This window comes from Patella vulgata, chromosome 7, assembly GCF_932274485.2.
Source record: "Patella vulgata chromosome 7, xgPatVulg1.2, whole genome shotgun sequence".
NCBI lineage: Eukaryota > Metazoa > Mollusca > Gastropoda > Patellidae > Patella > Patella vulgata.
Window position 1 is genome coordinate 1,623,788 of NC_065885.2, and position 27,336 is coordinate 1,651,123.

The window sequence follows — 27,336 nt, forward strand, 5'->3', positions numbered from 1 at the left end:
ACGTGTACACGGGACCTCGGTTTTTCGTCCCATCCTAACGATTAGACAGCTTTCCTTGTCAGCCCCTCCGTCCTGCATCACTGACAAGGGAGAACCACGCCGGAAAATCTGGATGAACTTTCTCGGCCAATGCAGGGATCGAACACCCGACCTCCAGGCTAGCGAGCTAGCGAGCTAGCGTCTTACCCACTTAGCCACGTGATCCCCCGGACGTTAAATAAAGCTAGTTCATACTTTACTAATTATCAGCTTGATAAGAGAATAAACGTCGTGCTATATAAATTGTGTTTTACAAGAAAATATAATTGTATGTATATATAAAATAAATAAAGAAATGTATATATATATTGGATTGCTATGATAATATTAAACAAAGTCTCGGATACCGTACGTCAAATTAAATGGCATGGGTGCTAAATATTTAAGAAAAGATTTTTATTGACTCATCTTAAACAGGTAAACACAATATCAATATGCATTGCACATCGTCATAACATCACAACAATATTCATAAAATTTAGGTTACCGGTACAATAATTTACATACCTGTAATTAATTAAGAAATAGATAGATATGGTATATCAAGGTTGTGGACCCTCTAGAGACCACAGTTTTTATCCAATTTGGATGAAACTTTAAATATATGTTTTTATCATTAAGATCTTGGTTCCTTTTGATAATTATTAACATTAGTGTTACTTTGCTCTTATTTTTTGAAAAAATTTTCACAAGTTGATTTCCTTTATTTTGTTAATGTAGAATGGTAACGAACTGCTCTTTTCATTTTCTTTGTTTTATTTGTTTCGTTTGAATTTGATTTATCTGTTTAGTTTTTGATTGTTTAATTTTTGTTAATGAAGTTGATTCTTTTAAACTTCGTTTTTATTTTTGAACTCTACTTGGTGTAGGTGTTCATCAGGTAATACCTCGACTGAGTTCAATATTGAGATTAGCCGGTTGATTTGTTGGATATAAACCTTTGAATAATAGCGCCTAACAGGCAGCTGTGTTTAATTATGTTCTCCTGATTTTGATTGTTTCTGTGTGTTTGAAGTATATGTTTGTGATATGCGCTTAGAAACACTTCACGTGTAATGAAGCGCTATATAAATCGAACAATAATAATATTATTATAAATTACTAGGTTCATTTATACTCTTTGTTTTGAGTTATTTTATTTTTTGTTGGGGGGAGGGGGCGCAGTTTGTATCTTCGTCGCAAAAGCGTGTAAGAATTTCGTTGAAATATCCCTTTACTTTTAATGTGATATCCGATGTGCTATATACACAGTTTGACTTTCGATTTCAATTCTCTAACAGTTCAGAGTAAAGCGCTCCTCTCACTTCTACAGACAGACCTACCTGAGTAAACGAATTATAGTCTGTCAATGGTTCCCACTATCACCATTCGTGCTGCGATTGAAATCGTGGTTTTAATCGTGGTTTTAATCGTGGAGGAATCGTGGTGATCGTATCAGGTCTTATCATATATATTGAGGTCATTCGTAGCAATCCTGTTGATCGTATCGAAATAATAACGTATCCGAATGTACCTGCACGTACCAGATCGTGGACTCAATAAGCACGAACCGCTCGACAGTGGAATCCTAGCATAAAATAACCATTGATAGACTATAATTCATTTACTCATGTGGGTCTGTCTGTAGAAGTGGGGGGAGCCAGAGGAAACCTACCAGTTTAAACAGTCGACCACACACCTGATCACGTACAAGTGTAGGGTCCGAAATCACGCCTCTTGACAATGCCAGACCATATTATCTAAACAGGGTCGTCTTAGACTATTTTAGCCCTCCCCCCGCCCCCATCTCCGCCCCCATCTCCGGACAAAGGCGTGCAATAGTGCTCCTACCTACCTACATAACCACCCACAGAAATAACTTAAAATGTATTTGTTCGATAGAATTAAAAATATGTGTATTGTATTGGTGATAAACATAAAAAATACGTGCTGTACAGCGAAGATAAGACCTCAATACTCGAGCTCCCACCACAACATATTTTATTGTATAACACGCGCCCGTGTGTAACCTTGGTTGTTGGGAGCCAAAGGTGAAAAGGTTGACTGTTTGTCTAGACCATTAGGATTAGGGACCTATAGGTTAGCTTTAGTTGACCGACACAAATTGGTTGGCTGAATACGCTGATTTTCAAAATTTCAATCCAGCAGATGCTGTTTTCCGTCAGAGTTGAACGTCCACTGTGTACGGGTCTTTAGTGGGAGTAAACCCACGAGGTTGGACAGGTGATCCTACTCCTTGTCACGTACAACCAGGGAATCGAAACCCCACCATTTGACTCAATGACGCGTACGAGTTAACCATTCGCCCCCCTCCCCCCGCCATCAAAATTCGTTAGATGACACGGCGTTTTTTTATCCAGTTTCGCAACCATTTCTTTTAGCCTGATCTAACCTTAATGTAACAGATAATGACGTATCGATTCAATTTATTTCTGGAATGCTGAATCATTCATGTTATAACATATTCTGTAACCAGTGGCGAACACATTATATTTCGTCAGCGGGCGCCCTCTGAGAAAATTGTGAAAAATGGGTGTGTCGGTGGCGATTTGTGTGGCATATCTGGGCCGGAATATAACATTCAAATTCATGATTAGTTACATGATCTGTATACTGTAACCAAGCTAATATATTCGTTTTAAAGAAACTGAATAGCAAGTAAATTATATACAGCTATTTAGGGGAAGGAGAAGGGGCGTGGTTTTAGGACTCCCACCTTGATCCGCCACCGTTTGTTACTGGGGGTCACGCTGGGTAAGTGGGTAAGACGCTGGCTAGCTAGCCTGGAGGTCAGGTGTTCGAGATTGCATGTAAAAGATCCCTTGGCAGTTGGATTTCGATATAAGGCAAGCCTTAACGCTGTTGCCCTGGCAAAATTCCCCTCACAGCACACTGTATGGTGTATGCCAGTCTTCATTAGCCCAGTTCGAAGCAGAGCAGTAGGACGTTAAACCCCAGTTCTCTTCATTTCCGTTTGTTACTATCTTGATTAAGTGATAAAATTGTATAGGAGGGGGTGTGGACGTGGTCCTAGAGCCACCACTTTGCGTCCGCCCACTGTATGTAGAGCCGCCACTGTCTGTAACTGTCTTAAATGATAACCTATCTAATTATTTGATGTCGATCTTTTATATTGATCTCTGTAATCTTATCTTTAACAACTTGTTTATACATGCAGTAGTGACCTAGCTCCAGATCGGTTATACAAATATCTTATGAAGGGACAAGTTGCTCAATTTATACCAATCTGATTATAATACACATCTGAAGATCTGACCGCTTTTAGTGGAAGGTCGCGTCAGTTGTCTTACGATTGGCTTTTGACCCTTTGACGTCAGACATTTGATTAACTAATCAGCGTTGATGTTTCTAGTGGGTTACCCACAGTTCCGTGCACCTCACGCCAAAAACTCGCCATAACAAACCGTTTCACTGGCTAATCCCTCACATCATCCACAACGCTGGTTATATAACAACTCTTCCAGATCCTAGCGTAGTAAACACAAGTAAAACAAACTTTTAAACTATAAAAAACGAAACGAAATAGGATCTGTGTTTTAATCAGATTGAATTTATATGTCAATATCCCAACAAGAGCAATGTTAAATTGTTCAAATTTGAATACATTAGTTTTATTTAGTTCGTATTTTAACTATTTACGATTCAACATAATTTTGACCAGATCTGGACGATAAATCCCACCGTGGTATGAAAAAGTTATAACATAAAAACGAAACCAAAATAAAAGTATGTAACATCAGAAATCAGCTTTATCGCAACTAGCTCGCTCCTTAACAGCCTTTTTGCAGATATTCGCAACGCACCTTCAAAGCCTACAACACATGCAAATGATCAAAGTTCGTATAGAACGTTATATTTATGATCTTAGTTCATACATAACGTTACATTATGATCTTAGTTCATACATAACGTTACATTATGATCTTAGTTCATACATAACGTTACATTATGATCTTAGTTCATACATAACGTTACATAATGATCTTAGTTCAAACACAAACGTTAGTATCCCTTTAAAGACCCTAATTAGTTCGTAACAACACGTTTAGGATCAAAGTTCGCACATAAATTTAATTTTAATTTAGTAGCTTAGTTTATAACATTTTAAAGCTTTGGTTTTGTTAACGTGATATACATGTCGAGGAGGCGGGTGGGTGGGGTGGCCGAATCGTCTAACGCATGCGCTTTAGATCATGACGTCTGCCATTGAATTGAGTCAATTAAAGTGATTTCGATTCCAGACTTGTCGGTAATAAGGATAGAGTCGCCTACCTAAACCCGTCGGATTTTTTCGGGGTCCTCTGGTTTCCTGTCTCCATCAAAATCACCATATGTTTGGCGCAAATACAGTCCTGTTGGAGCTGACGTGCCATAAAACTCCATTTCATTTCATTTTCTCTGGTTTCCTTCCACTACTAACGTCCCATAGGCGCAAGTGAATTGTTGAAATAAAAGTCTACCATATATTAGTCAAGGAGTAGGGTCGCCCGTCCAACCTCGTGGGTTTTCTCCGGGTCCTCCGATTTCCTCCCAATGCTAAAGTGCCATACGCGCAAGCGAAATATTGAAATAAAATTGAACCAAGTTTTGGTCCCGAAATGACCTAGTTTGTGTCGAATATCTCTCTCTCTCTCTCTCTATCTCTCTCTCTCTATTCAATAATGTTAACTGATCTCCTTTTATTAAACCGTTCTCTCTCTCACTTAGTGTCTAGGTTATGTTGACAGGCTGGTTGTATTATTTGAATAAGTGAAAGTTAGGAGAAATAAAAAACGAATGAAATCTAGAACAAGGTTATGAGATCCTGTAACTCGTTTCTCATTCAAACAACCAAGATAAAAGTAGGTAAACATTTGATAAAATTTCCTATTTCTAACCCACAATATGACCCTTGTTACATATAAAAGGGGTTACAATCGGAACGTTAGCTACATCCGGGCCCTGTTTCTCGAAATCTTAACTAAAGATAAAATTCAAATTTTAGTAGATACTTCAATTTTGATTGGCTAAGCACTAAAATCAATCTAATATTATCCAATCAAATTACTAAAATTTGGATTTTATCTTAGTTAAAATTTCGTGAAACAGGCCCCAGCTTTATTGAAATGAAATCAAATGGGGTTTAACGTCCTACTGTTCTGCCCCAACTGTGCTAATAAATACGGACATACGTCATACAGTGTGCTATGAGGGAAATTTTTCGCAGACAGAAATATCTAATTCCAACTGCCAAGGGTTCTGTTATGTGCACGCCAATGTGTACACGGGACTTCGGTTTATCGTCCCATATCCGAATGACAATACCTTGTCCCCTACCAGACACTCTGTCCAGTACCACTGACAAGAGGGATACCAGAAAATTTCGAGGAACTTTCTAGGCCAAAACCGCTTCGACCTCTATCTGGCCGGTCACCTCTGGCTTGCGGCTTGTAGATAGGGGCGCCTTCTCAACCTCGTGGGTTTACTCCGGTTTCCTCCCACAAGAAAGACCACTGCGCGTGCGCTGAGATAATAAAAATGAAAAATAAGACTTGTCTGCGATATCACCTTGGGTGGAAGCGGACGTTAAACACTAAGAATAACAACAACAATTTAATTGATGGTGAAATTTGGTGAATTGTTTCATTACATCAATACCTGAAGAGAGAGGGGGGGGGGGGTAACGTCAACTCGACACAAACAAAGCCATGACTAACATATGGTTCAATTTTATTTCAATAATTCGCTCGCGCGTAGGGGTCTTTTACAGTGGAAGGAAACCGGAGGACTCGGAGAAAACCCACGAGGTTGGGCAGGCTGCCCTAGTCCTTGTCACGTACAAGCGGGGGATCGAAACCAAACCACTTGATTCAATAAACAATAATTGTATTTGACAGTCTATAACATTGTGTTCTGTGTATTCAACTATACCAAACAATATAAAACAGCTATTCTCTGTGTAATCAGGTATCGTCTAATAATCTTAATGGATAGCCTCCGGCGCAGACAATAATTATCATATTGTTGCTGTTAATAATGACTTACACAATGATATTACATGAAGGTCATTCCAGAGTGACCTTGGAAAACGGTGAATATGGAATAACGCTCATACACGCGCTCGACGAGTCCAGTTGGAATTAGTTGAAGACAGGACAATAACATCGTTGATATTTCTAAAACAAAAGTAAGAAATTCTTGTTATATGTTTAGCTATTAACCAGAACATGTGCTAGTTTCTCAATGACCGTCAACAGTTCCAAGGTTTTCAGCCTTGAACTCGAGTTAACATAATATCGGTTTGTCTTTTACAATACTTGAACGACGGTCGTTCTGTTTAAACAGCACGTGTTAGATGACAGAACCACGCTAGTAATAAAGTCTAAGTCTTTCTTCAAACACAGCACAAGTGGTCGTGAGTATAAAGTGTCTTTATTTAAGAAATGAAATGAAATGGGGTTTAACGTCCTACTGTTCTGACCCTACTGGGCTAATTTAATGAAATGAAATGGGGTTTAACGCCCTACTGTTCTGTCCTTACTGTGCTAATGAAATGAACTAAAATGGGGTTTAACGTCCTACTGTTTTGCTCCGACTGGGCTAATGATGACGGTTTAGATCTATTTTATAAGGCCAACTCCAAGTTTGGTCAAACAGGGCTAGCCTTACCCTAACCCTGGACCTAGTCCCAATGCTTACCCAAACCCTAACCTACATTCTCGCCAACAGCCACGTGCCCTAACATTATTTACATCTCAGCGACCTTGACGAAAATTGAGCTGGCCTTAACAAATAGATTTAGCCATGAAGACGGGCATACGCCATACAATGTGCTGTAAAGTAAATTTTGCCCGAACAGCGAAGTTATGGCCTATTCTTATTTCAAATTCTGTCAAGGATTCTTTTACCTGCACGTCACGGGAACTCCAATCTGGTTAAAACACAGATCCTATTTCGTTTCGTTTTTATAGTTCAAAATTTCGTTTTACTTGTCTTTACTGTAGTGTCTGCCATCGAAAGTATAAAAAAACGAAACGAAATATAGATATGCATTTTAATCAGATTGCGGGAACTCGGTTTTGTGTCCGATCCGAACGACTATACACTGTCCCTTGTCAGCCGCCACACCCCACAACCGTCCTTCACCACCGACAAGGTGAAACAAGGTCGAAAGATGCCGATGAACCTTCTCGGCCAACGTACTGTTCCAACACGGAAGCTCCTGGTGAGTGAGCCAACCTCCTACTCACTGATCCACCTTGACTCCAAGATTTCTACTTCAGGCCAGACCATTTAATTTTTAGCTTGTGGGGCTATGTGGGGCTGGCGTGAATAAGAGGTTGTTAGTTTGTGTTTTCTTTGGTATAAACGAAAGGCATAAAATATAACGCATGGGCTTTAGATCATAAGTTCTGCCATTGAGTCAAATGGTTGGGCTTCGATTACGACAAGGAGTAAGGTCGCCTATCCAACCTTGTGGGTGGTTTCGATTCCCGGTTGTACGTGACAAAGAGTAGAAATGGGGTTTAACGTCCACTCAACACAAACTAGGTCATTTCGGGACTAACATATGGTTTAATTTTTTTTATTTCAATAATTCGCTTGCGCGTAGGGGTCTTTAGCAGTGGGAGGAAACCGGAGGACCGGAGAAAACCCACGAGGTTGGACAGGCGACCCTACTCCTTGTCACGTACAACCGGGGAATCGAAACCCCGCCAGTTGACTCAATGACAGACCGTATGATACAGCGCGCGCGTGCTAACCATTCGGCCACCCCCGCCCCCGCCCCCGCCCCCCCTGCTAAAGAGACCTACACGCGAGCGAATTTTTGAAATAAAATCGAATCATATGTTAGTCCCGAAATTAAAAGATTTAGTGTCGAGTAGACGTTAAACCCCATCTCTCCCTCTCTCTCTCTCTCTCTCTCTATCTCTCCAACCTCGTGGGTTTTCTCCGGGTCCCTCCAGTTCCCCCGCACTTTCGAAGTGAATTTTTAAGTGGTATATATATATGCCACTTTAACCATAGATAAGCGGGTCTACCATTACATCGTGGAGAAAGAGTGTCGACCATGACACTGATCAGCTGTTAGACAGCTGACTGGATAGAAAATCTAGGTTAACGTATACCGGTTAATACTATAGTCAAGTTAGTGTCTTCTTCCTCTCGACTCGGTGGGTCTTGTGCGTACACACGGTGGTTTCTGCTACACGTGAAGTGGAATATTAGCTTTCAAAATGTGACTATAAGAACCCTGGATCGTGTAAAAGGTAAGGCCGTTTTATTGTTTTAATATGCACGCTACTTAAAGATACGTTATCGGAGATTAGATAAAGAGCTGTATCAGTTATCACTATAATAGTTAAAAGCTAGATAATGTAAAGGGAATTTGCTGAAAAGTTCAGTCAAATTGATCCACTCCGAACCGAGAATTTAGCGATTGAATTTTTGGCATAGTCTCGATCAGTAAAAAACATAATCTCGATTCTTTTTGATTTAATCATCAATGAGCGTTGAGCAGCGGATCGGATTCCAATCCATTAATATCGCAGGCTAACGATACCATGGTTGATTATGGTCTGGATAAGTTAATTAATGTCTAATTAATAATTTAGATAACATATCAGGCCTAAATAAAGACCTGCAATAGGCAGATTTAGCTCTTGCATAATGCATATGTTTAAAATTCAGTCTACATGATGTTTAAAATTCAGTCTACATGATACCAGCTTTAATGGAACTCTCTCTTTCTTAAGAAAAATCTCGAAGGGTTTAGAATGTTTCATGTCACAAAAGACACCCATCTTTTCTAGTACCTGTATATTATGTAAATGTTGAAAGCTGATCACGAGCATGCCCATTAGCATTACAGACTATTCTAATATTTGTGACATGAACTAAACCGAAAGTAGAACAACCTACAATTCCCCAATGAGAGCTGTATCATATATTTTGATTGTTCTGGTGAACGTATCCATTTAGAGGAGGAGGTTGGGAGGGGTGGGGGTAACTATATTAACTGGTCTCCTTTAGGATTCTACGAACTCCCCCCCCCCATCTAAAACGGAGTTTATAAAATTTTAATGATAAATAATTTAGGCGCCCGGGGTCCAGGAGAGAATATCACCTACCCTGATCCAAGCTTATATTACAACTATAATTACAGGTGTGGATATAATTGGGTTAATATATTTACCTGACCGGTATTTATTATCAGATATAGATGTATATACTGTAAAATAATTTTATCTTTATGTAACCTTGAATATCATAAAAAATAGAAAACTCTATCAGTTTTATACTGTATTGAACTCTGCTTGTGCCTCAGTTACTAAGGCGCTTGCTCGATAACCTTCGGATCCCGGATTCCATTCGGGGTTTGGCCGAGAAGGTTCCTCAATATTTCAATAATTCTCTAGCTTGTAGGTGTCTTTAGCAGTGGGGGGACCCGGAGAGAACCCACGATGATGAACAGGCGATCCTACTCCATGTCACGTAGAAGCGGGGAATCGTAACCACGCCAGTTGACTCAATGCCAGCCCTAATTATCAAACGCGCACGTGTTAACCATTCGTGTATCCCAACCACCCCGTCGCCATTAGCCCGATTGGTGCAGAAAATTAGGACGCTAAGCCCTATTTAATTTAACCCACATAACCCCTACTCCACTGAAATAAATCTAAGCCCCTTGCGTAAGGTATATTTGGGTCGGTGACAGGATTTAATTTCAAGGGTCACTATGTTCAATAATCGCTGGTTAATTCAAAACATGACCGAGAATAAATTATCCAAAATGGCTGACTTATTCATTTTGAGCCAAGGTGAGTGATAAGAATTTGCTTAAAGCGGTCAAATCAGTCAGCGCCGAAATTCGCCTAGTGTGTCGATCCGTTGTCATCAGGCCGAATCCAACAGGTTTGATATATTGAAAATTCGGCCGAATTATATTTGCCTAGTGTGTCCGCTTCGCCGAAGCATTAGCCCCATTCTGAACATCTGAGACACGCTACCTGCGGAGAAGCTAGCCGCCAATTAATTTTCGTACGTTAGTTACGTACGCATTAGCCCGAGTGTAGAATTCATTAGCCAATCACCAGAGGACGTTTAATCATGTGACGTGAATGGAGAGGCAGAGGACTGGTGAATCGGGCGAAGGATTCACCTGGTGTGTTCACTCATTCGGTATGATGAATTCGGTTGCAGTGTACAGGTGTGCACAAATGGTTCAATGCGTCCATAATAGATATGCTGAACTGAAAATCTGTCAACTGTCGACATCCACAGTCAACCCAATCTAGCGCCATCTAAAATTTTCGCTGAAATCTTTTGATAGGTCCGATTTTAGTGGAAGACACACGTGGCCTATATTTCGAGAATTTTGAGAAGTATTTATTCTGCTTTCATTTGATAAAGGTTCGCATTACAAAACAGTATACCGATTGTTAGATATGGCGGTCAGTTAGGACAGAGATCTATTCCCGAGGAAGAGTAGATAATTCTCTGTGTGCAGAATGATGACGACCTCGCACTTTAATTCTGTGAGGACTGCTAAAGCAATTGAGGGAGAAAGAGAGGAGAGGAGAGAGTTTAACGTCCACTCGACACAAACTAGGTCATTTTGGGACTAACATATGGTTTAATTTTATTTCAATAATTCGCTTGCGCGTCTTTAGAAGTGTGAGGAAACCGGAGGACCCGGAGAAAACCCACGAGGTTCGACGGGCGACCCTACTCCTTGTCACTACAACTGGGGAATCGAAACCACGTCAGATGACTCAATGACAGGCCTTATGATACAGCGTGCACGTGCTAACCATTCGACCATCCAACCCCCTCGTTAAAGCAATTGAGCGAAGTCAAAGTAACTTCCGGATTGTAAATCGGTCACGTAAAGTGTTCAAAGTTTTTTATTTTAAACAAAAATAAGGTCAACAAATAAATAGAATGAAATGCTCTTAAAATAGTCGGATATTCTAGCAACTGAATTATTAAATATTAATAAGTCTGCCATATTTATTATATATTTGAATTTAACTGATAATAATGTCGTATTTGACAGTAAGTACTCGGTAGCCTGGCAAAAGGTGACATTTCTTTACCTACTGTCAACCAGACTGTCATAAAGCACTATAAGGTACGTAACGACCGGTTGTTCGAGTATTTAGTCTGTAACGGGGGCATAACAAGGTTACCGTCTATCAACGGATTTATAAATGATAAGTCAGAGAGAGAGGGGGAGTTTAACGTCCACTCAACACAAACTAGGCCATTTCGGGACCAACATATGGGTCAATTTTATTTCATTAATTCGATTGTGCGTAGGGGTCTTTAGCAGTGGGAAGAAACCTTAGGATTAGGAAAATACCCCCACAAGGTTGTACAGGCGACCCTACTCCTTGTCACGTACAACCGGGGAATCAAAACCACGCCACTTGACTCAATGACAGACCTTCTGATCAAACGCGCACGCGTTAACCATTTGGCCACCCAACCCGCACGTTTGCAGCTGAATTTTATAAGTCTTTCTTTTGGCTTCAAATGCTATATAAATTATAAATTAGACATTTATTAACATGGCAAGCCCACAAGATCATCTATATCATCGGATGGCAGAGAATTAAAAGGATTAAAACGCCCGTGAGATTAAACAGAATAACGATAAAATAGATAATCGAGACTTTGTCTCATTTGTCCAAGAACGTTGCTACATCTTCCAACACCCATAAATTCGCTTAGAATAAAATAATTTGAATGAATTTTTCAAAATATTCATTTTTCGATATCTTTTTCTGAACTATTATAGCAAGAACGGACAGCTTGCTACTACGGGCGGTCTACGACTACGAGATATATTTTTAGTAAACCCGTTCGTGAGACTTACGCGTCCCTTGCGTGTGTTTGGCGCCGTAGAAGATCGAAGACTGGCTGTAGAGACTTTTGATTCTGTACATACAAAAGTTTCACCGGGCTTCTTGCGGCTGATCCGCGAGCTACCAAACCCTACGACCCGTACGTGCCTAAACACGTACGGTGGAGCAAAAGGCTTTAAATGTCACACCAAGTTTTGGCACCGCTATACTTCCATAGATTTTTTAAGTACTGTCAGATCGAAGTTATTTTAGACACCCATCCATTCATTCAATTTTGTTAAACATTTTATTTTTCAAACGGTATTATTCGCGATTATTAAGAACTATATTAGTTCCATGGCCAGTATGACAAAAAAAAATATCTTAGACGCTTTTTAGTCAATTACTGTTATTTTCATGGCAGATTGAAGTGGGGTTTGTCCGTAACTTTGCACGCATAACGTTTGAATAAACTACTCTTGACGGAGGACATTCCCCTACTTTTCACGTACTATCCGTTACCTAATACATGTATTTATTTAAATCTAGAATTTCTATTTCAATAATCTAGTTTATGTCAACATTTCCCTTATATTAAAAAAACCTCCCGAGAAAAAAAAAACATAAAGACAACACTTTTATAAAGGGTAACCTTTACATAGTAAATTTAGATGAAAGGACAAGTAGTGTAAAGGGGAATAACCCGCTTTTGAGATCTACATTGTAAATTTAGAAAGGACGAGTAGTTTAAAGGGGAATAACCCGCTTTTGAGATTTACATTGTAAATTTGAAAAGGACAAGTGGTTTAAAGGGGAATTTCCCACTTTTGAGTGGTTTAAAGGGGAATTACCCGCTTTTGAGATCTACATTGTAAATTTAGAAAGGACAAGTGGTTTAAAGGGGAATTTCCCACTTTTGAGATCTACATTGTAAATTTAGAAAGGACAAGTGGTTTAAAGGGGAATTTCCCACTTTTGAGATCTACATTGTAAATTTAGAAAGGACAAGTGGTTTAAAGGGGAATTTCCCGCTTTTGAGATCTACATTGTAAATTTAGATAAAAGGACGAGTAGTTTAAAGGGGAATTACAGATTTGGGGATCTGCACTGGTGGGTAAGAGAGAGAGAGAAACTTTCTCGGGATTTTTCTGCCTGTTTACCCTCTCTGGTGATGCAGGCCTAGTCGTTCGTATAGGACAAAAACCGAGGTCCCGTGTATACCGTTGAGTACGTGCGTTCAAGATCCCATTTCAGCTGAAAATAAAAACAGGAATAGGTCGTAGTGTCACTGTCAGGGCAAAATGGCGTATAGTGTCATTAACTCGATTGATTAAAAAAATAAGTAGGCCGTTAAACCATATTTTCATTCATATTTGTTTGCCTGTTTAAGGCCCTGTATAACAGGGGTCGCCAAACAACATACTTTAGTTTCTTACTCTTACATAACGCATATCGTACACTGGAGTGAGTAACGTCACGCTAAAGCCCAGCTTAAAGTAGCTAAGTCTCTAACTCATTATCTAAAGTCTTCGACATCGAAAACACGAATTATTTGTCAATTTAAATCAACATTGGTGTTGTTATCGCATCTTGAAAAGATGGGCTTCTGATATCCAATATTTAAGACAAAATAAACATTTCAGCGCCATTTGTAATAGGGGTCTCGAAGAACGAGTCTAGACATATTCCACAAGTCATGTCAAACGGTGAAGCCATATTCTTATCTGGAGAGCATGCGCAACAAATACTAACGGCGTAGACTGGAATAACCAGACGCTAGAGATAGCCATTCGATTGACACTTCTGGCGTATTTCGCCGAACATAACTGATTTGAAATTGAGTAAAAACGGAAACGATTGAATATAAATCAGTTTATATACATTCATATTACATTATTATATGCGTTGCGACCCATTTGTGTCAATTTCTAAGACCCAAATATTAGCGATTTAGCTCCTTTAAGCATGGGCCTGAGAGGCCCAGGCCCAGGGCCCCGCGGTTTAGGGGCCCCACGGTTCTTGGCAAAAAGAGGAAAAATTCAAATTCCAGATGAAAGTTTCACGGTAATCTATCTAGCGGCGCGAGGGCGGAGACTGAACTGTCCCGCAACCTTCTCTGTGAAGTTCCACTCGGTGATCGGTCTAGGCTTCTAGACTTGTATGCCGTTCGGAACTGAATAGGTTTTGTATGTGATCAGATATAATGTAATTATTCTTATATTACATACCGTTTAATTGTGTGTTACACATGCGTGCCATTCGGAAGGATATGAAATAATTTTTTCGTCGCGTTACGGTTAGGGGCCCCGCAATTCTAGTCAGGCCCAGGGGCCCGCTCCGGTTAAGCTGGGCTTTGCGTCACGCGCTATGGGTATGTGTTGTTGCTAGGCCAAGGTTTTATTTATGTACAGGGTTGTCACTGACCAGAGACATTGCTGCCCTGTGATTGGCTGGTATGCATTTCGCGCGCCACAATAATAACTACAGAAACTACACGCGCCTCAAGCCAGTCAGTGTATTGTATTGAACAATATATTTATCCAGCCCGCGCTCGGCATTCTTTCAGTTATATCTGGCCCACTATGATAAAGTTTGGTAACCCCTGCTATACGGGATAAATAAATATACCCATTTACATAATCTACTCGCCTTTTGAAACACGTGTAAGGAAAACAATCCACCAAGATAAAAGTGTAATTATACTTTAATATCATATAAACATGGTTATTCCAACCCTATTGCCGCCATTATTTCAGAACTTGTCACCAAACACACAATTAAAACTGACCGTTTGTATTTGCTTGAGAGCAAGGTACACGACTATGACAAACATTTGTTAAACAAAATGTGTAGTTCATGCGAAGTCCCGGGACACTTCCTGTAAACTCGCTAGTACTGATATAGAGATCTGATTCTACAGAACAAACAGCATGAAATTAACATTGACGACAGCGGAGAAACACCGGTGGTTTAAATCCACATTCCCACTAGATATTGTGGTTATCTCCCTTTATTCACAATCATTACACGGTAGAAGGGAGAAAGAGGGGATTTAACGTCCACTCCACTCGCGATCATTTCGGAACTAACATGATGCAATTTTATTTCAATAATTCGCGTGCGCCTAGGGGTCTTTAGCAGTGGGAGGAAACTGGAGAACCCGGAGAAAACCCACGAGAAAATATTTTTTCCGAAGTGGAAACCTCCGAAATGGAACTCTTTTTTCCAAAGTGGAAACTTTTTCTCCGAAGTGGAAACCTTTTCGCCGCGGTGGAGAACTTTTCGCCGCGGCGTAAACATGTGATTTACCAGCGCGAAGAAAGGGTGCAGGAAAGTAGGACGGAAAACTCCATTTTACTGTATTGCCTCCATGAAGCAATTTATTTTAGTCAATATTCTTGCCTAATTATCTTAGTTCTATGTATTTTCTTATAACCATAAACCGTCAAGCATTTTGAATCGGGAGCCACGGCGGGACCCTCTAATCTGAATGGCGAATGACAAGCCAGCCACATTGGTTCACAAACTACGATGCCCCGAGTTCAGTCTGTAGCCCTGTAAAGTAGAATGTTAAACCTCATTTCATTGTGGAATCATTTTCTTCAAAATCCTAAAAAAAGCAGAATATTTATACCATATTAAACATGCATTATGCAAGAGCTAAATCTGCCTATTGCAGGTCTTTCTTTAGGCCTGAAATGTTATCTAAAGTATTAATTAGACATTAATTAACTGATCCAGGCCTTAATCAACTTACGATGGCATCAGATTTCTCCGATATTAAATAGATTAGAATGGTTCAGCGATACTTTGATTTAATCAAATATGGAGGACCGAGACTTAGCTTCGATCAACCAGTACGGTGGTTGAAATTATTGCACACGTCTGTCAAAACTTCAAAGGCTAATATCTTCGCTTGCAATAGAGTAATTTGAATGAAATTTTCAAATTATTCATTTTACATCATTTACCAACGAATATATAAAATAAAATCTCAATGTCATGGATTCCAAATCACATTTTGGCTTCTTCTTATCACGATTTTCTTTAACCGGGAATGGAATAGAAATATATATTTGGTTTAATAACGATGTCAGGGTTTAGGTTTTCGAGCAATCTGATTAAAACACAGATCCTATTTCGTTTCGTTTTTTATAATTCAAAATGTTGTTTTACTTGTCTTTACCCACACTGATCAGCAGTGAATTTTCGCTACAACGCTACAATCTGTTTCACAGAGATCTTCTAATATCTCTGTAACAGATGACTGTTTCGACACGTGACGTCACACCACGCGACGTCAATCATTGGCTCAATAGCGCGTGCATTGTTTACATAAGACGTTACTGATTCGGGCTAAATGGTGAATTTTACTTATTTTAATACCCATTTACACTAAATGAATGTTTGACACCTACAAATAATTCAAACGTCTTTATTTATTTTTCTAATAAATGAAAAAAATATGTTTTAGAATTTAATTTTTACGGAAGAAAAAAGTTAATATTTGGGACTCATTAAGTCGCATCGATGTCATCCTTCATCCTTATCAGTGATTGTAGCGGCCTAGATATTAGAAGGTATCAGAAGATCTTTGTGAAACAGATTGGTCTTTACCAGTAGAGTCTATCGAAAGTATAAAAAACCAAAACGAAATATTGATCTATATTTTAATCCGATTGGTTTTCGAGTAGACACATTAATTGTAATCAGAGATCCGTTGCGTGGAGATTGTAGCAACTTTATCTTGAATCCTATCAATATCATTTACTTTCCTAATTTAGCCATTTTAATAAAAACAACATTTGTTTGAATAATTCAGCTTATTTTCTGATCCGATCCGATCTTGTCTATAGTCACCATTGTCACGCATATGCTTGTATAAGAAGGAAACAGTGTCGTATTACCAGTTAATCTGTAAGTCTTGACGCTCTGTATGACGTATGGCTATATTATGACAAGATATAATCCGAATTGAAACCTTTAAATTTCATATCGTGATGGTGTATTAAAAACAAAACAAAGAAATGGCATATTTGCGGAAGAAATGAAATGGTACATTTGTATCAATAATAGAATAGTGATTAGAGTCTCTGAATGTCATTTGCGAAGAGCCTGACAAGGGACAATGTATAGTCCCTCGGATGGACAAAAAACGAGGTCCCCTGTAAACATTGGCATGCACACGATATAAGAGTAGGTCATACCGGCGCTGTCCGGGCAAAATTTCCCGCATAACACACTGTATAGCATATGCCCGTCTTCCATAGTCCAACGGCAGCAGAACAATAGTACGTTAAACCCCATTTCATTTCATTTGAGAGCTTGTTAATCCCTTGCAACTTACAAAAGAAAAAAAATATCCGTTTAAAAATAGCTCAATTCCGTTTACTAATTACAAATGTATGACGAATCGAAAGTAGTTTTAAGAACCCGTAAGGAAAGAATGTGACTTTAAATATAACGGATTTGAGCTAGACACGTTTTTTTGTGATCTTGTCATGACCTTTAACCCACCGTAGCGTGTAGAACGTTGACCTAGTAAAATCTATAAATGTTGAATATAAAATACTTGGACGCATGTGTTACCTGTTATTATTAATTCAATATATCACTCATTTACATATTATATATATACACTGTAAAATTACACAATATTATATACACTGTAGAATATAACACACAATATTATACACTGTAAAATATAACCCATCATCTCTAAAAATTATATTATACACCGTTACATTACATTTGTATCAAATACCCCATATTATATACCGAAACTTTAAATTTACATATCATATTACACACTGTTACATTACATTTATATACAACACACCACTTTATACACTGTAACATTACGTTTATATATAACACACCATAACATTACATACAGCACACCATATTATACAATTATACACTGTAACATTACATACAGCACAATATTATACACTGTAACATTACATACAGCACAATATTATACACTGTAACATTACATACAGCACAATATTATACACTGTAACATTACATACAGCACAATATTATACACTGTAACATTACATACAGCACACCATATTATACACTGTAACGTTACACTGTGTGTTATAATGTTGTAACTGAGAAATATATACATATATGTTTTACAGTGTATATAAGACGATTTGTGAATGATATGAATGGGTTTTAATCCCTAACTGTCTGCACTAAATGGATCAATAAAGAGGGAAATACACCATGCATTGTGTTACGAGAGACTATTGGTTCTTTTACCTGCACACCAACGTAAATGAACCACGGTTTTCGGTCCCGAATATAGACGCTCCTTCCTACACCTCTAAAAAGGGGAAGGTACTGTCTGAACAAACACCAGAATCGAACCTTGCACGTCTTGGTTAGTGACGATATTATTAGAGCTACCTATTAACCAGGCTATTTATTTTACAGATTGATTCAACCCCGCTCCCCTTCCCACCATTGACTGTACAACGCTTGCTTTGCATATCCGATTTAGAAAAACTTCTGAAATCGTTATGGCCAAAGATACACTGACACTTCCAGTTTTATTCTTTAAGTGGCATTTAGTAACTGGGCAGATAAATAAACTATAAACATACTTATGGAAAACAGCTACTGATTTATTTAGGCGACGTTTCGAAGAGTATTCTCTCAACGTTTTCAAGCTAATAAATCAGTAGCTGTTTTCCATAAATGTGTTTATAGTTTACTTCCAGTTTTGTTATGGAAGACAATGGTCAATAACATCTAACTGTCAAAATAATAGTATCAGAGTGGGACTGATGTCAGATTTAGATTTGTTAGAGGCTGCTATTCCGCGTATCCTGCCCAGAATCTCACACTCCTAGCGACAAGATGAAGATGGAATTGTGTTTTATACAATATTGGGCAAAGTCGAGGATTCTGGTGGGTGTCTAAGATTCTGTGCACTGAGGCCCAACTCGGCAAGCCTCGGCAGATTCCGGTACCCTACATCTAGCCTCGGCTGTGTGACGAGGTCCTCCATTGGAACTACTTTCAAGTTCCCGGATTACCAATGACGTTGCCCATGATGACGCCTTTGAAGAATGTTTTATCATACAAAGATTTCAAAGTCTGAAGCTGTTGTTCTCTCAAGTTTCTCTTTAGACAAGGACAAGTTTTCACTGGAAATTCTACACACTCTTCGAACGACGCAATTGTAAGAACTTCTTTCTAAAAGCGGCAAGTTTTCCTAATAAGTAAACCGGCGCCGCATCGCAATTGTATAGGCGTAGGTACATATCACTTACCGTCATACAGCCGAGGCTAGATGTAGGGTACCGGAATCAGCTGAGGTTTGCCGAGTGACCGAGGCCCATGTACAACTGACTGAGGCCGATGTACAGATATGCACCGAGAGTCCCTCTAGATTGTTGAAATCGCGTTCGGCTAAAATGCATTTTACCTCTTGCCAAAAGTTCTGTTCATTTTCACTTCTGGATCAACCTTCTCAACAAAACGTCCCCAGTTTTAAAATGTCACAATGTGGAATGTCCGACCGGATAAATGAAGGTTAAAAGTTAATGGTGTAATTTCCCAGCAGAATAAAAAACGACCCGAAGACATCAACTTAGACAGGAAATACAAAACAAATTCGGCTAAAAATGTAGTCTAGGCCACCAGGACGTCTGATAGCATGGTACATACGAGATGTCTTGGTGACCTAGTGCACTGAAACTGTCGGGGTATCCATTTTCTAGGTTGAAAACATGTCAGTTACATAATGTCAATCTAATTTACATAATTTAGGTATTCAATGTGGTGATAATATTTCCCACATTGCAAAATGATTTATTGTTTTTATAATAAATCAACTGTAGCTAGCTCGAGGATAAGGTGAAGGTCGAATGGTAAAATAGCGAGTGACAGCGAGAAGGCTGGGCGGTTAGAGAGAGAGAGAGAGATCCATAAAATGGATGAGGAGGGTGGGGGCTGGGGATTACGTTTTTTTAAATTTGAAATTATCGGTGTTAACTTCTGGTTTAATTTTATTTCAATACTTCACTTGCGCGTAGGAGTCTTTAGCAGTGGGAGGAAACCGGGGGACCTGGAGAAACCCGACGAGGTTGGACAGGCGACCCTACTCCTTGTCACGTATAACCGATGAATCGAAACCACGCCAGTTGACTCAATGACAGATCTGATTATCCAACTCACATGCGTTAAGCATTTCAATTCATGCAATAATAGCTCGGAGCCCACATGTGCATAAAATACGTAATTTGTCGTGTTCCCGGTACTATCATACATGAATAAGTCATATAATGTCCGATGATCATGTCTTTATCTAATTAATTCCAAACAAAGAAACAAACCATTAATTATAGAACTTGTTGATACTCTTGTCGTAATGTTTCTCTAATTAGCCCCACATGTAGGCCTCGCTACTGTAGGCTTATCAAGTTCTACTTTCTATATTCACCTTTCCGACCACATGATGTCCGAGAGTAAATTAAAACATTGAGCTATGGTCCAGGCACAAGGCGCCGTGGTTTACGGGCGACGCGGTTTCACGGTTATCTATCTAGCGGCACGAGGGCGGAGACTGGGCTATCCCTCAGTTTTCTCTGTGAAGTTCCACTCGGTGATCGGTCTAGGTTTCTAGACTTGTATGCATTCGGAACTGAAAAGATTTCGTATGTGATCAGATATTATGTAATTATTCTTGTATAACAGACCGTTTAATTGTGTGTTAGACATGCGTGCTATTCGAAAGGATATGAAATAATCGTTTCGTCGCGTTACGGTTAGGGGCCCTGCGATTCTAGTCAGACCCAGGGCCCCGCTCCGGTTAAGCTGGGCTTTGCATCGAGTAATCCCGGAAGAGGCCATTAATCCAAACCCATCGCTGATAGTAAATAGTGAGTTCGTCTGAACATTTTGAGATAACGTGTATTGTAAAGCCCGCCCCTTATGGTTGTGAAATAGGGTTATATAAGGTTCTCGTCCACCGAGGGTATATCGCAGACAACCACGTCACTTCCCATACATTTCATTTTCATATTGAGTGTTGATGACAACCAAATATATATGTTAGTGTTGGGCTACCGTAGAATTATGTAGCATCGCTTGCTATTGTCATTATCCGTTATTCTATATAAAGGTGAAGGAGATAGAAGGTATGAGAGTATGGAGGGTGAATAAATGCTGCGGTAAATGTATTTTATTAATACAAGATGAACACATTCACCAGCTGTGTGTTATCATGAAGATATGCCGGGTACTCCCGACCTGCTGTAGGCCTACTTTACTTTATGATCAGATCGGCCGCGGAGGTCATTTCACCCATCGTGAATTTGGGGTTAGGGTTACCTACCCCAATCCCTGATCGTTGTGGTATATAACACGACGTATGCTCATTTCGGACCTCCCAGCCGGGAATTCATGGTTAGGGTTACCTACCCCTACCCCAATCCCTAAACGTATCTAACACGGGGTGAGATTATTTGTACCTCCGCAGTCTAAAATAAACTCTTCATTGTGAATTACCAGGAAACATTGGGCCGTTTGGAAATGAAATGGGGTTTAACGTCCTACTGTTCTTCTCCGACAAGGCTAATTATGAAGACGGGCATAAGTGATACTGTTTGCTGTGAAAGAAATTTTGCAGGGGCAGCGCACTGTGGCCTACTCTTATATCAAATTCCAACTTCCAAGAGATCGTTTACGTGCATGCCAATGTATACACGGGACCTCGGTTTTTCGTCCCATCCGAGCGACTAGACAACTGGCCTTGTCAGGCCCTCCGTCCTGCACCACTGACAAGGGGAAACCACGTCGGAAAACACCGATGAATTTTCTCGACCAATGTAGGGATCTTACCCACTTAGCCACCGTGGCTCCTGGGCAGTTAGGGGCTACACAGTACGATTAGGTGTATTTATGATTCCCAAAAGCGGGGTAAGGAGCACATTGGTATTAATGACGACATTGGGTGGGGTTGGTCGAAAACAAATTTAAATTTTGGTTTTGGTTGTAAAAATCACCCCTCCCGTTCCAAAAGGATTATTTTGATTGATTCAGTTTGACCGTTCCTTTTTAATTATCTGCTGTCTGCTCGAACTCTGATATAGTAGTCTAGACACCCATAATGTAGGTGAGAAATCCAAGAGGTTAATTAAAAACATCGGCCCATAAACCGACCGAATGATAAAAGCGAGTAAATAGGAAGATGACAACCAAACTGGGAATAGTAATAAATATTATCCCGTGTCTCAAAAAAAGTCAACATAACCATATGGGTTAAATCGGGTCTGTTATTTCAATAACTCGCTGGAGCGTAGTCGTCGTTGGTAGTAGAGGTGGGTGGGCCGCTAGACCCAAAGACAACACAAGAGGTCACGACCCAGCCTCGGAAGGAAACCACACATCTTGACTTATTGATTGACCTTAGAATCTAAAGCACACGCCAAATACGACACGGCCATGATAATTGCCTAGGATATCATATATGTGAATACACTTAACAGCACTGTCATAGTAAATAGATAGATAGAGAGAGAGAGAGAGAGAGAGAGAGAGAGAGAGATGGGGTTTCAGGGGCCTTTAGTAGTGCGAGGAAACCGAAGGACCCGGAGAAGACCCTCGAAATTGTACAGGCGACTTTACTCCTTGTCACGTACAACCGGGGAATCGAAACCACGTCAGATGACTCAATGACAGACCTTATGATACAACGCGCACGCGCTAACCATTCGATGCATAGGAATAATATTGACTGGACAGGGACGTCCAAAGGTATGGTGGTGCCGGGAACCAACTCCTTCATCGTATGCCCCTAAGACACAAGTATACGGCTTTATAGTCCAGCAAAAAGGAAGGCTTTTTAAATAATATGTAAAAAAACCCAAAAAACAGATGATGATGAAATAAACTTTCTGTTAAAATTAATTGAGGCTACAATATTAAAAAAAACAGATTTGTTTTTCAAATTTTGCCCCCCCCCCTTCCCTTTTGAGATGAATGCCCGGTGCCTTCGCCCCCTCTGCCCCTTTTCCGTACGCCACAGAGATTGGATTAAGTATATAAGAACTAGAATACTTCAGATAAAATTTACCTGATAATCAAATTAAGACATGCGCACGATAGTACAGGTGTACCAGTATCACATGACCTTCACTTATATGTTTATAATTACCCTGGAAGCCACGGTGACCGAGGAAGTTAATCGGGATTTTCCGGCGTGATTCCGTTTGTCAGTGTTGCAGGACGGGCGTCCTGGCAAGGAACAGCGTATAGTTGTTCGGATGATGCGAAATCCAGAGACCCCGTGTACACATTGGCGCGCTCGTAAAAGAACCCTTGGCAGTTTGAATTCGATAAATAAGTAGATCGTAGCGTCACTGCCCTGACAAAATGTGCTCCATAGCACACTGTATGGCCTATTTGGGGCAGAACAGGTGACGCAGAACCGGCCTCGCCTTTTCTGCAACCGACCCTGCGCGAGGTATGTGTGTGTGTGTGTGTGTGGGGGGGGGGGGGGGTAAGAGGTATATTTTTGAATGGGATATGATCCGAGTAGTAATGACAAAAAGTAAGTGGTGAACAAGACATGTGGGTGTAATAGTTGATGTGATGGGGTAGCTAGATTGAAACGCTAAATAGGGAGCAGCCATGACACTTTGTCGCGTTTTAAGTACTCATTGGTATGATATATGTTTTCTTTACAAATTTGTTCTCGGCATTTATCAGCCTTCTGAAAAAAAGATCTAATATATTTATCGCGCAAATACAGAGTGATTCGCCTCGTCTAAGTCAGATTACTCTTATATCCCCGAAGCACTACTCGGCCCATGGAACGGCAAAAGAAAAAATGTTATTATTTCTGAACAAAACCCAGGTATTAAGTTATTTCCGATTTCCCCGCGAAATATTATCCACTCTTCCCTATTTATTACTTCTGTTTTGTTTGTGGGAGGTGGCAGACAATGGGGACCCCTTAGGTTTGGTACCGTAACTAAATTTATAAACTTATTCTTCGATCTGAACGCGAGAGAGAGAGAGAGAGAGGGGTTAACGTCCACTCGACACAACTCCACTAGGTCATTTCGGGACTAAATGGTTCAATTTGATTTCAATAATTCGCTTGCGCGTGGGGGTCTTCAGGGGTCGGAAACCGGAGAAAACCCACGAGGTTGGACAGACGACCCTACTCCTTGTCACGTACAACCGGGGAATGGAAACTACGCCAGTTGACGCAATGACAGGCCTTATGATACAGCGCGCACGTGCTAATCATTCGGTCATTCAACCCCCCTCGATCTGAACGTAGTTGTATAGTATAGGGGGTCACGGTGGCTAAGTGGGTAAGACGCTGGCTCGCCTGGAGGTCGGGTGTTCGATCCCTGCATTGGCATACAAAGTTCACCCAGATTTTCCGGCGTGGTTCCCCCTTGTTAGTGATGCAGGACGGAGGGCCTGACAATGACAGCTGTCTAGTCATTCGGATGAGACGAAAAACCGAGGTCCCGTATACACATTGGCGTGCACGTAAAAAATCCCTTGACAGTTGGAATTCGATATAAGAGTAGGCTGTGGTGCCGCTGTCCGGGCAAAATTTCCCTCATAGCACACTGTGTGGCGTATGCCCGTCTTCATTAGCCCAGTTCGGAGCAAAACAGTAGGACGTTAAACCCCATTTCATTTCATTTCTGTATAGTATAATATGCTTAATCATAGTGTTATTGTGATCCGATCGTGTCGCTGGTCAGGTGAACGAGTAGAAACATCCAAAGAACATGTTGTTAGTAAAGAAATAAATTGTAAAACGAGCCAATATGACATCCATCTTTCTACGTGAAGGTAAATAAAACTACAGTTTAAGATTCAGGACTCGGAAGTCAAATAGGTTAATGAAAATATAAAAATATAAAAATATTTCCTTTTATAATATTGTTAAAGATGCATTATGTAACAGCTAAATCTGCCTATTGTATACTATAAATTATTATTTAGTTATTCACTAGCCCATAACCACTTCTCTAGACCATCGGATTGAAGATAATAATGTAAATGAATTAGAACGCTCGTGAGATTTAAAAGTAACGCTAAAGTGGATAACCGAGACTTAGTCTCGTTCATCCAGAGCCGTTGCTACGATGATAAACAATCAACGCCACATCTGCCAGCATTCGTAACTTGGGTCAAAATAAAGTGATTTTAATGGAATTTCAATATATCCATCTTGAATTATATATGAACTATTATAGCCAGAATGGTCAGCACTCTATCTATATCTTACACGCTGTATCTTTAAGATTGACGAAACCTCGCCCCTCCCCTCATACAATCTTATCCCTCCAAATTGAAATCAAAAATCAATACTGTGTAAGCTACAACCCGAGACGTGACGATCGTGACTTGCTTAAATCAGACGGTTGTTTACAAAACCTGCATCACACCAACATGGCGGCTTTGATCCCGGTACGTAAGACAAGATCACCCTGACTCTCAAGTCAAAAGGAAGAAAGACGCGAGATAAAGTTGGCAATTTGCCCGGTTTGAGATAGGTTCAATCGGAATTATCAGAATAACATGGATGTAGCTACAAGAGATAACTTCATTCATTCCGTCTGTTTTGTTTCTAATTTTAGAAATAAACCCCCGTTAAAGATAGGCCATCTGGAATTCTTTCAATAATACTGATCCGGATCTATCAGTCTGTTGAATGGTAATAAGCCAACGGATTATATTTCTGGACATGTAGAACAAAACAACAAAAACAAACCGCACTCACCATAACAGATAATTGATTCACATTTTATTAGGGGGTTAGGGGTTAAGTTATTAATGGCTCAGGAACTAAGTGAAGACGATCTCATGAAGTGATGTTACATCTTGGGCTCAGGGTTTTTAAGTCCCCTTGAGATTTAGAGACCCCTCTCAAACGGAAACAATCATGTGGTTTGAATGAAGTTTTATTCAACGCTATAATCTTAATAATAGTGGTTATCTGATTAAAACACAGATCCTACTTCGTTTCGTTTTTTATAGTTCAAAATTTCGTTTTACTTGTCTTTACTACACTAGGATCTGGAAGAGTTGTTATATAATATAACAGCGTTCTGGATGATGTGAGGGATTAGTCAATGAAACGGACTGTTGCAGAGATTTTTTCGCGTGCGATGTACGGAACTGTGGGTATCCTACTAGAAACATCAACGCTGATTGGTTAAGCAAATGTCTGGCGTCATAGGGTCAAAAGACAGGACTTCCCACTACAACGGTCAGATCTTCACATGTCCCCTGACACGACCTTCCACTGCAACTGGTCATATCTTCATGTAATCGAGCCTATTGAAAGTATATAAAAACGAAACGAAATATAGATCTGTATTTTGATCAGATTGTAATGATAGCTGCGAATTAAAACAACTAGACTCTAGTATGTTCCACACAGCTCAAACTTTCTGGCACCCACCCCAGCCATATAAATACGGATCTGGTTCCTCGTGAAAAATTATACATTATACGTGCCCCAATCCGTTTCCAGGCAATGGTACCAGATATTTTTCGTAAAACTGAGCGGATATGAGTCCTCTTGCATCATTAATTTGGAAACATTCTCTCTTCTCAATCAGAATTTCTCTACGTGTATGTAAGCATAATTTTAGAATGTGTTTATCACGCAGATTAACCGAATGTACGTGCATGTGAGCATAATTTTAGAATATGTTTATCACGCGGATTAACCGAATGTAGGCTACGAGCATAATTTTAGAACGTGTTTATCACGCAGATTAACCGAATGTAGGCTACGTGTATGTAAGCATAAATTTAGAATGTGTTTATCACGTAGATTAACAGAATGTACAATAAACATCCGGGTTAGCCCAGACCTGTGATTATTGGAACCATTAAACTGCCTTTTAAAGAAACCTTTCAAGATAATGGCCATTTTAGTTAACCGGAAGTTAATTCGGTTTTTGCGACTTCAGTCAGAGCACGTAGCTTGTTATCCACCTCCGCTTGTCCGTTTTGGTTGTGATTCGGAAAGATATTTTTATTAACTACCCCGTAGAGAAATCTTTTAAGATAATGGGAGCCGTTGTTATTGTCTATAAACAGAAATGAGTTAGTACAACATGGAGAGAGATAACTAGCCACCCCCGACTCTGTTGCCACCCCATTCTGTATTATAATAAAATTGATATTAACCAGCACGTATGGCTTAGCCTATCTGCCAAGGTCAATTATGTGTTAAATTGTGACATCGATGGTGTTTATTTGTTCTTTAAGTTCTTTTTACTGGACAACCTTCTTCTTCTTCCTTCTTCTTGTAGGAGCGACACTCTTCAAAAAGGGCCCAAGACAGGCGTATTCTTCGAACATTAGTTGACATACTTTTCGATTCTTAATAAGACGTAATAATAATAATAATAATAATATCTTTATTTTCAAAGGTGAAAAATTA

The 27,336-nt window shown here is 39.8% G+C and overlaps 1 protein-coding gene across 2 annotated transcripts in view; it reads left to right on the forward strand.

The window, feature by feature from the left end:
* Positions 1–6,435: 6,435 nt before the first annotated feature.
* Positions 6,436–27,336, forward strand: part of LOC126828649 (solute carrier family 2, facilitated glucose transporter member 1) — a 79,372-nt gene continuing 58,471 nt past the window's right edge. Inside the window, exon 1 of one of the 2 annotated variants that reach the window (XM_056102538.1) lies at positions 6,436–6,454. The gene's annotated coding sequence lies outside the window, so the exon portion shown is untranslated. Of the gene's footprint in view, positions 6,455–8,188; positions 8,310–27,336 lie in introns of those variants that run through there. The other variant, XM_050558546.2, reaches the window with a different exon arrangement.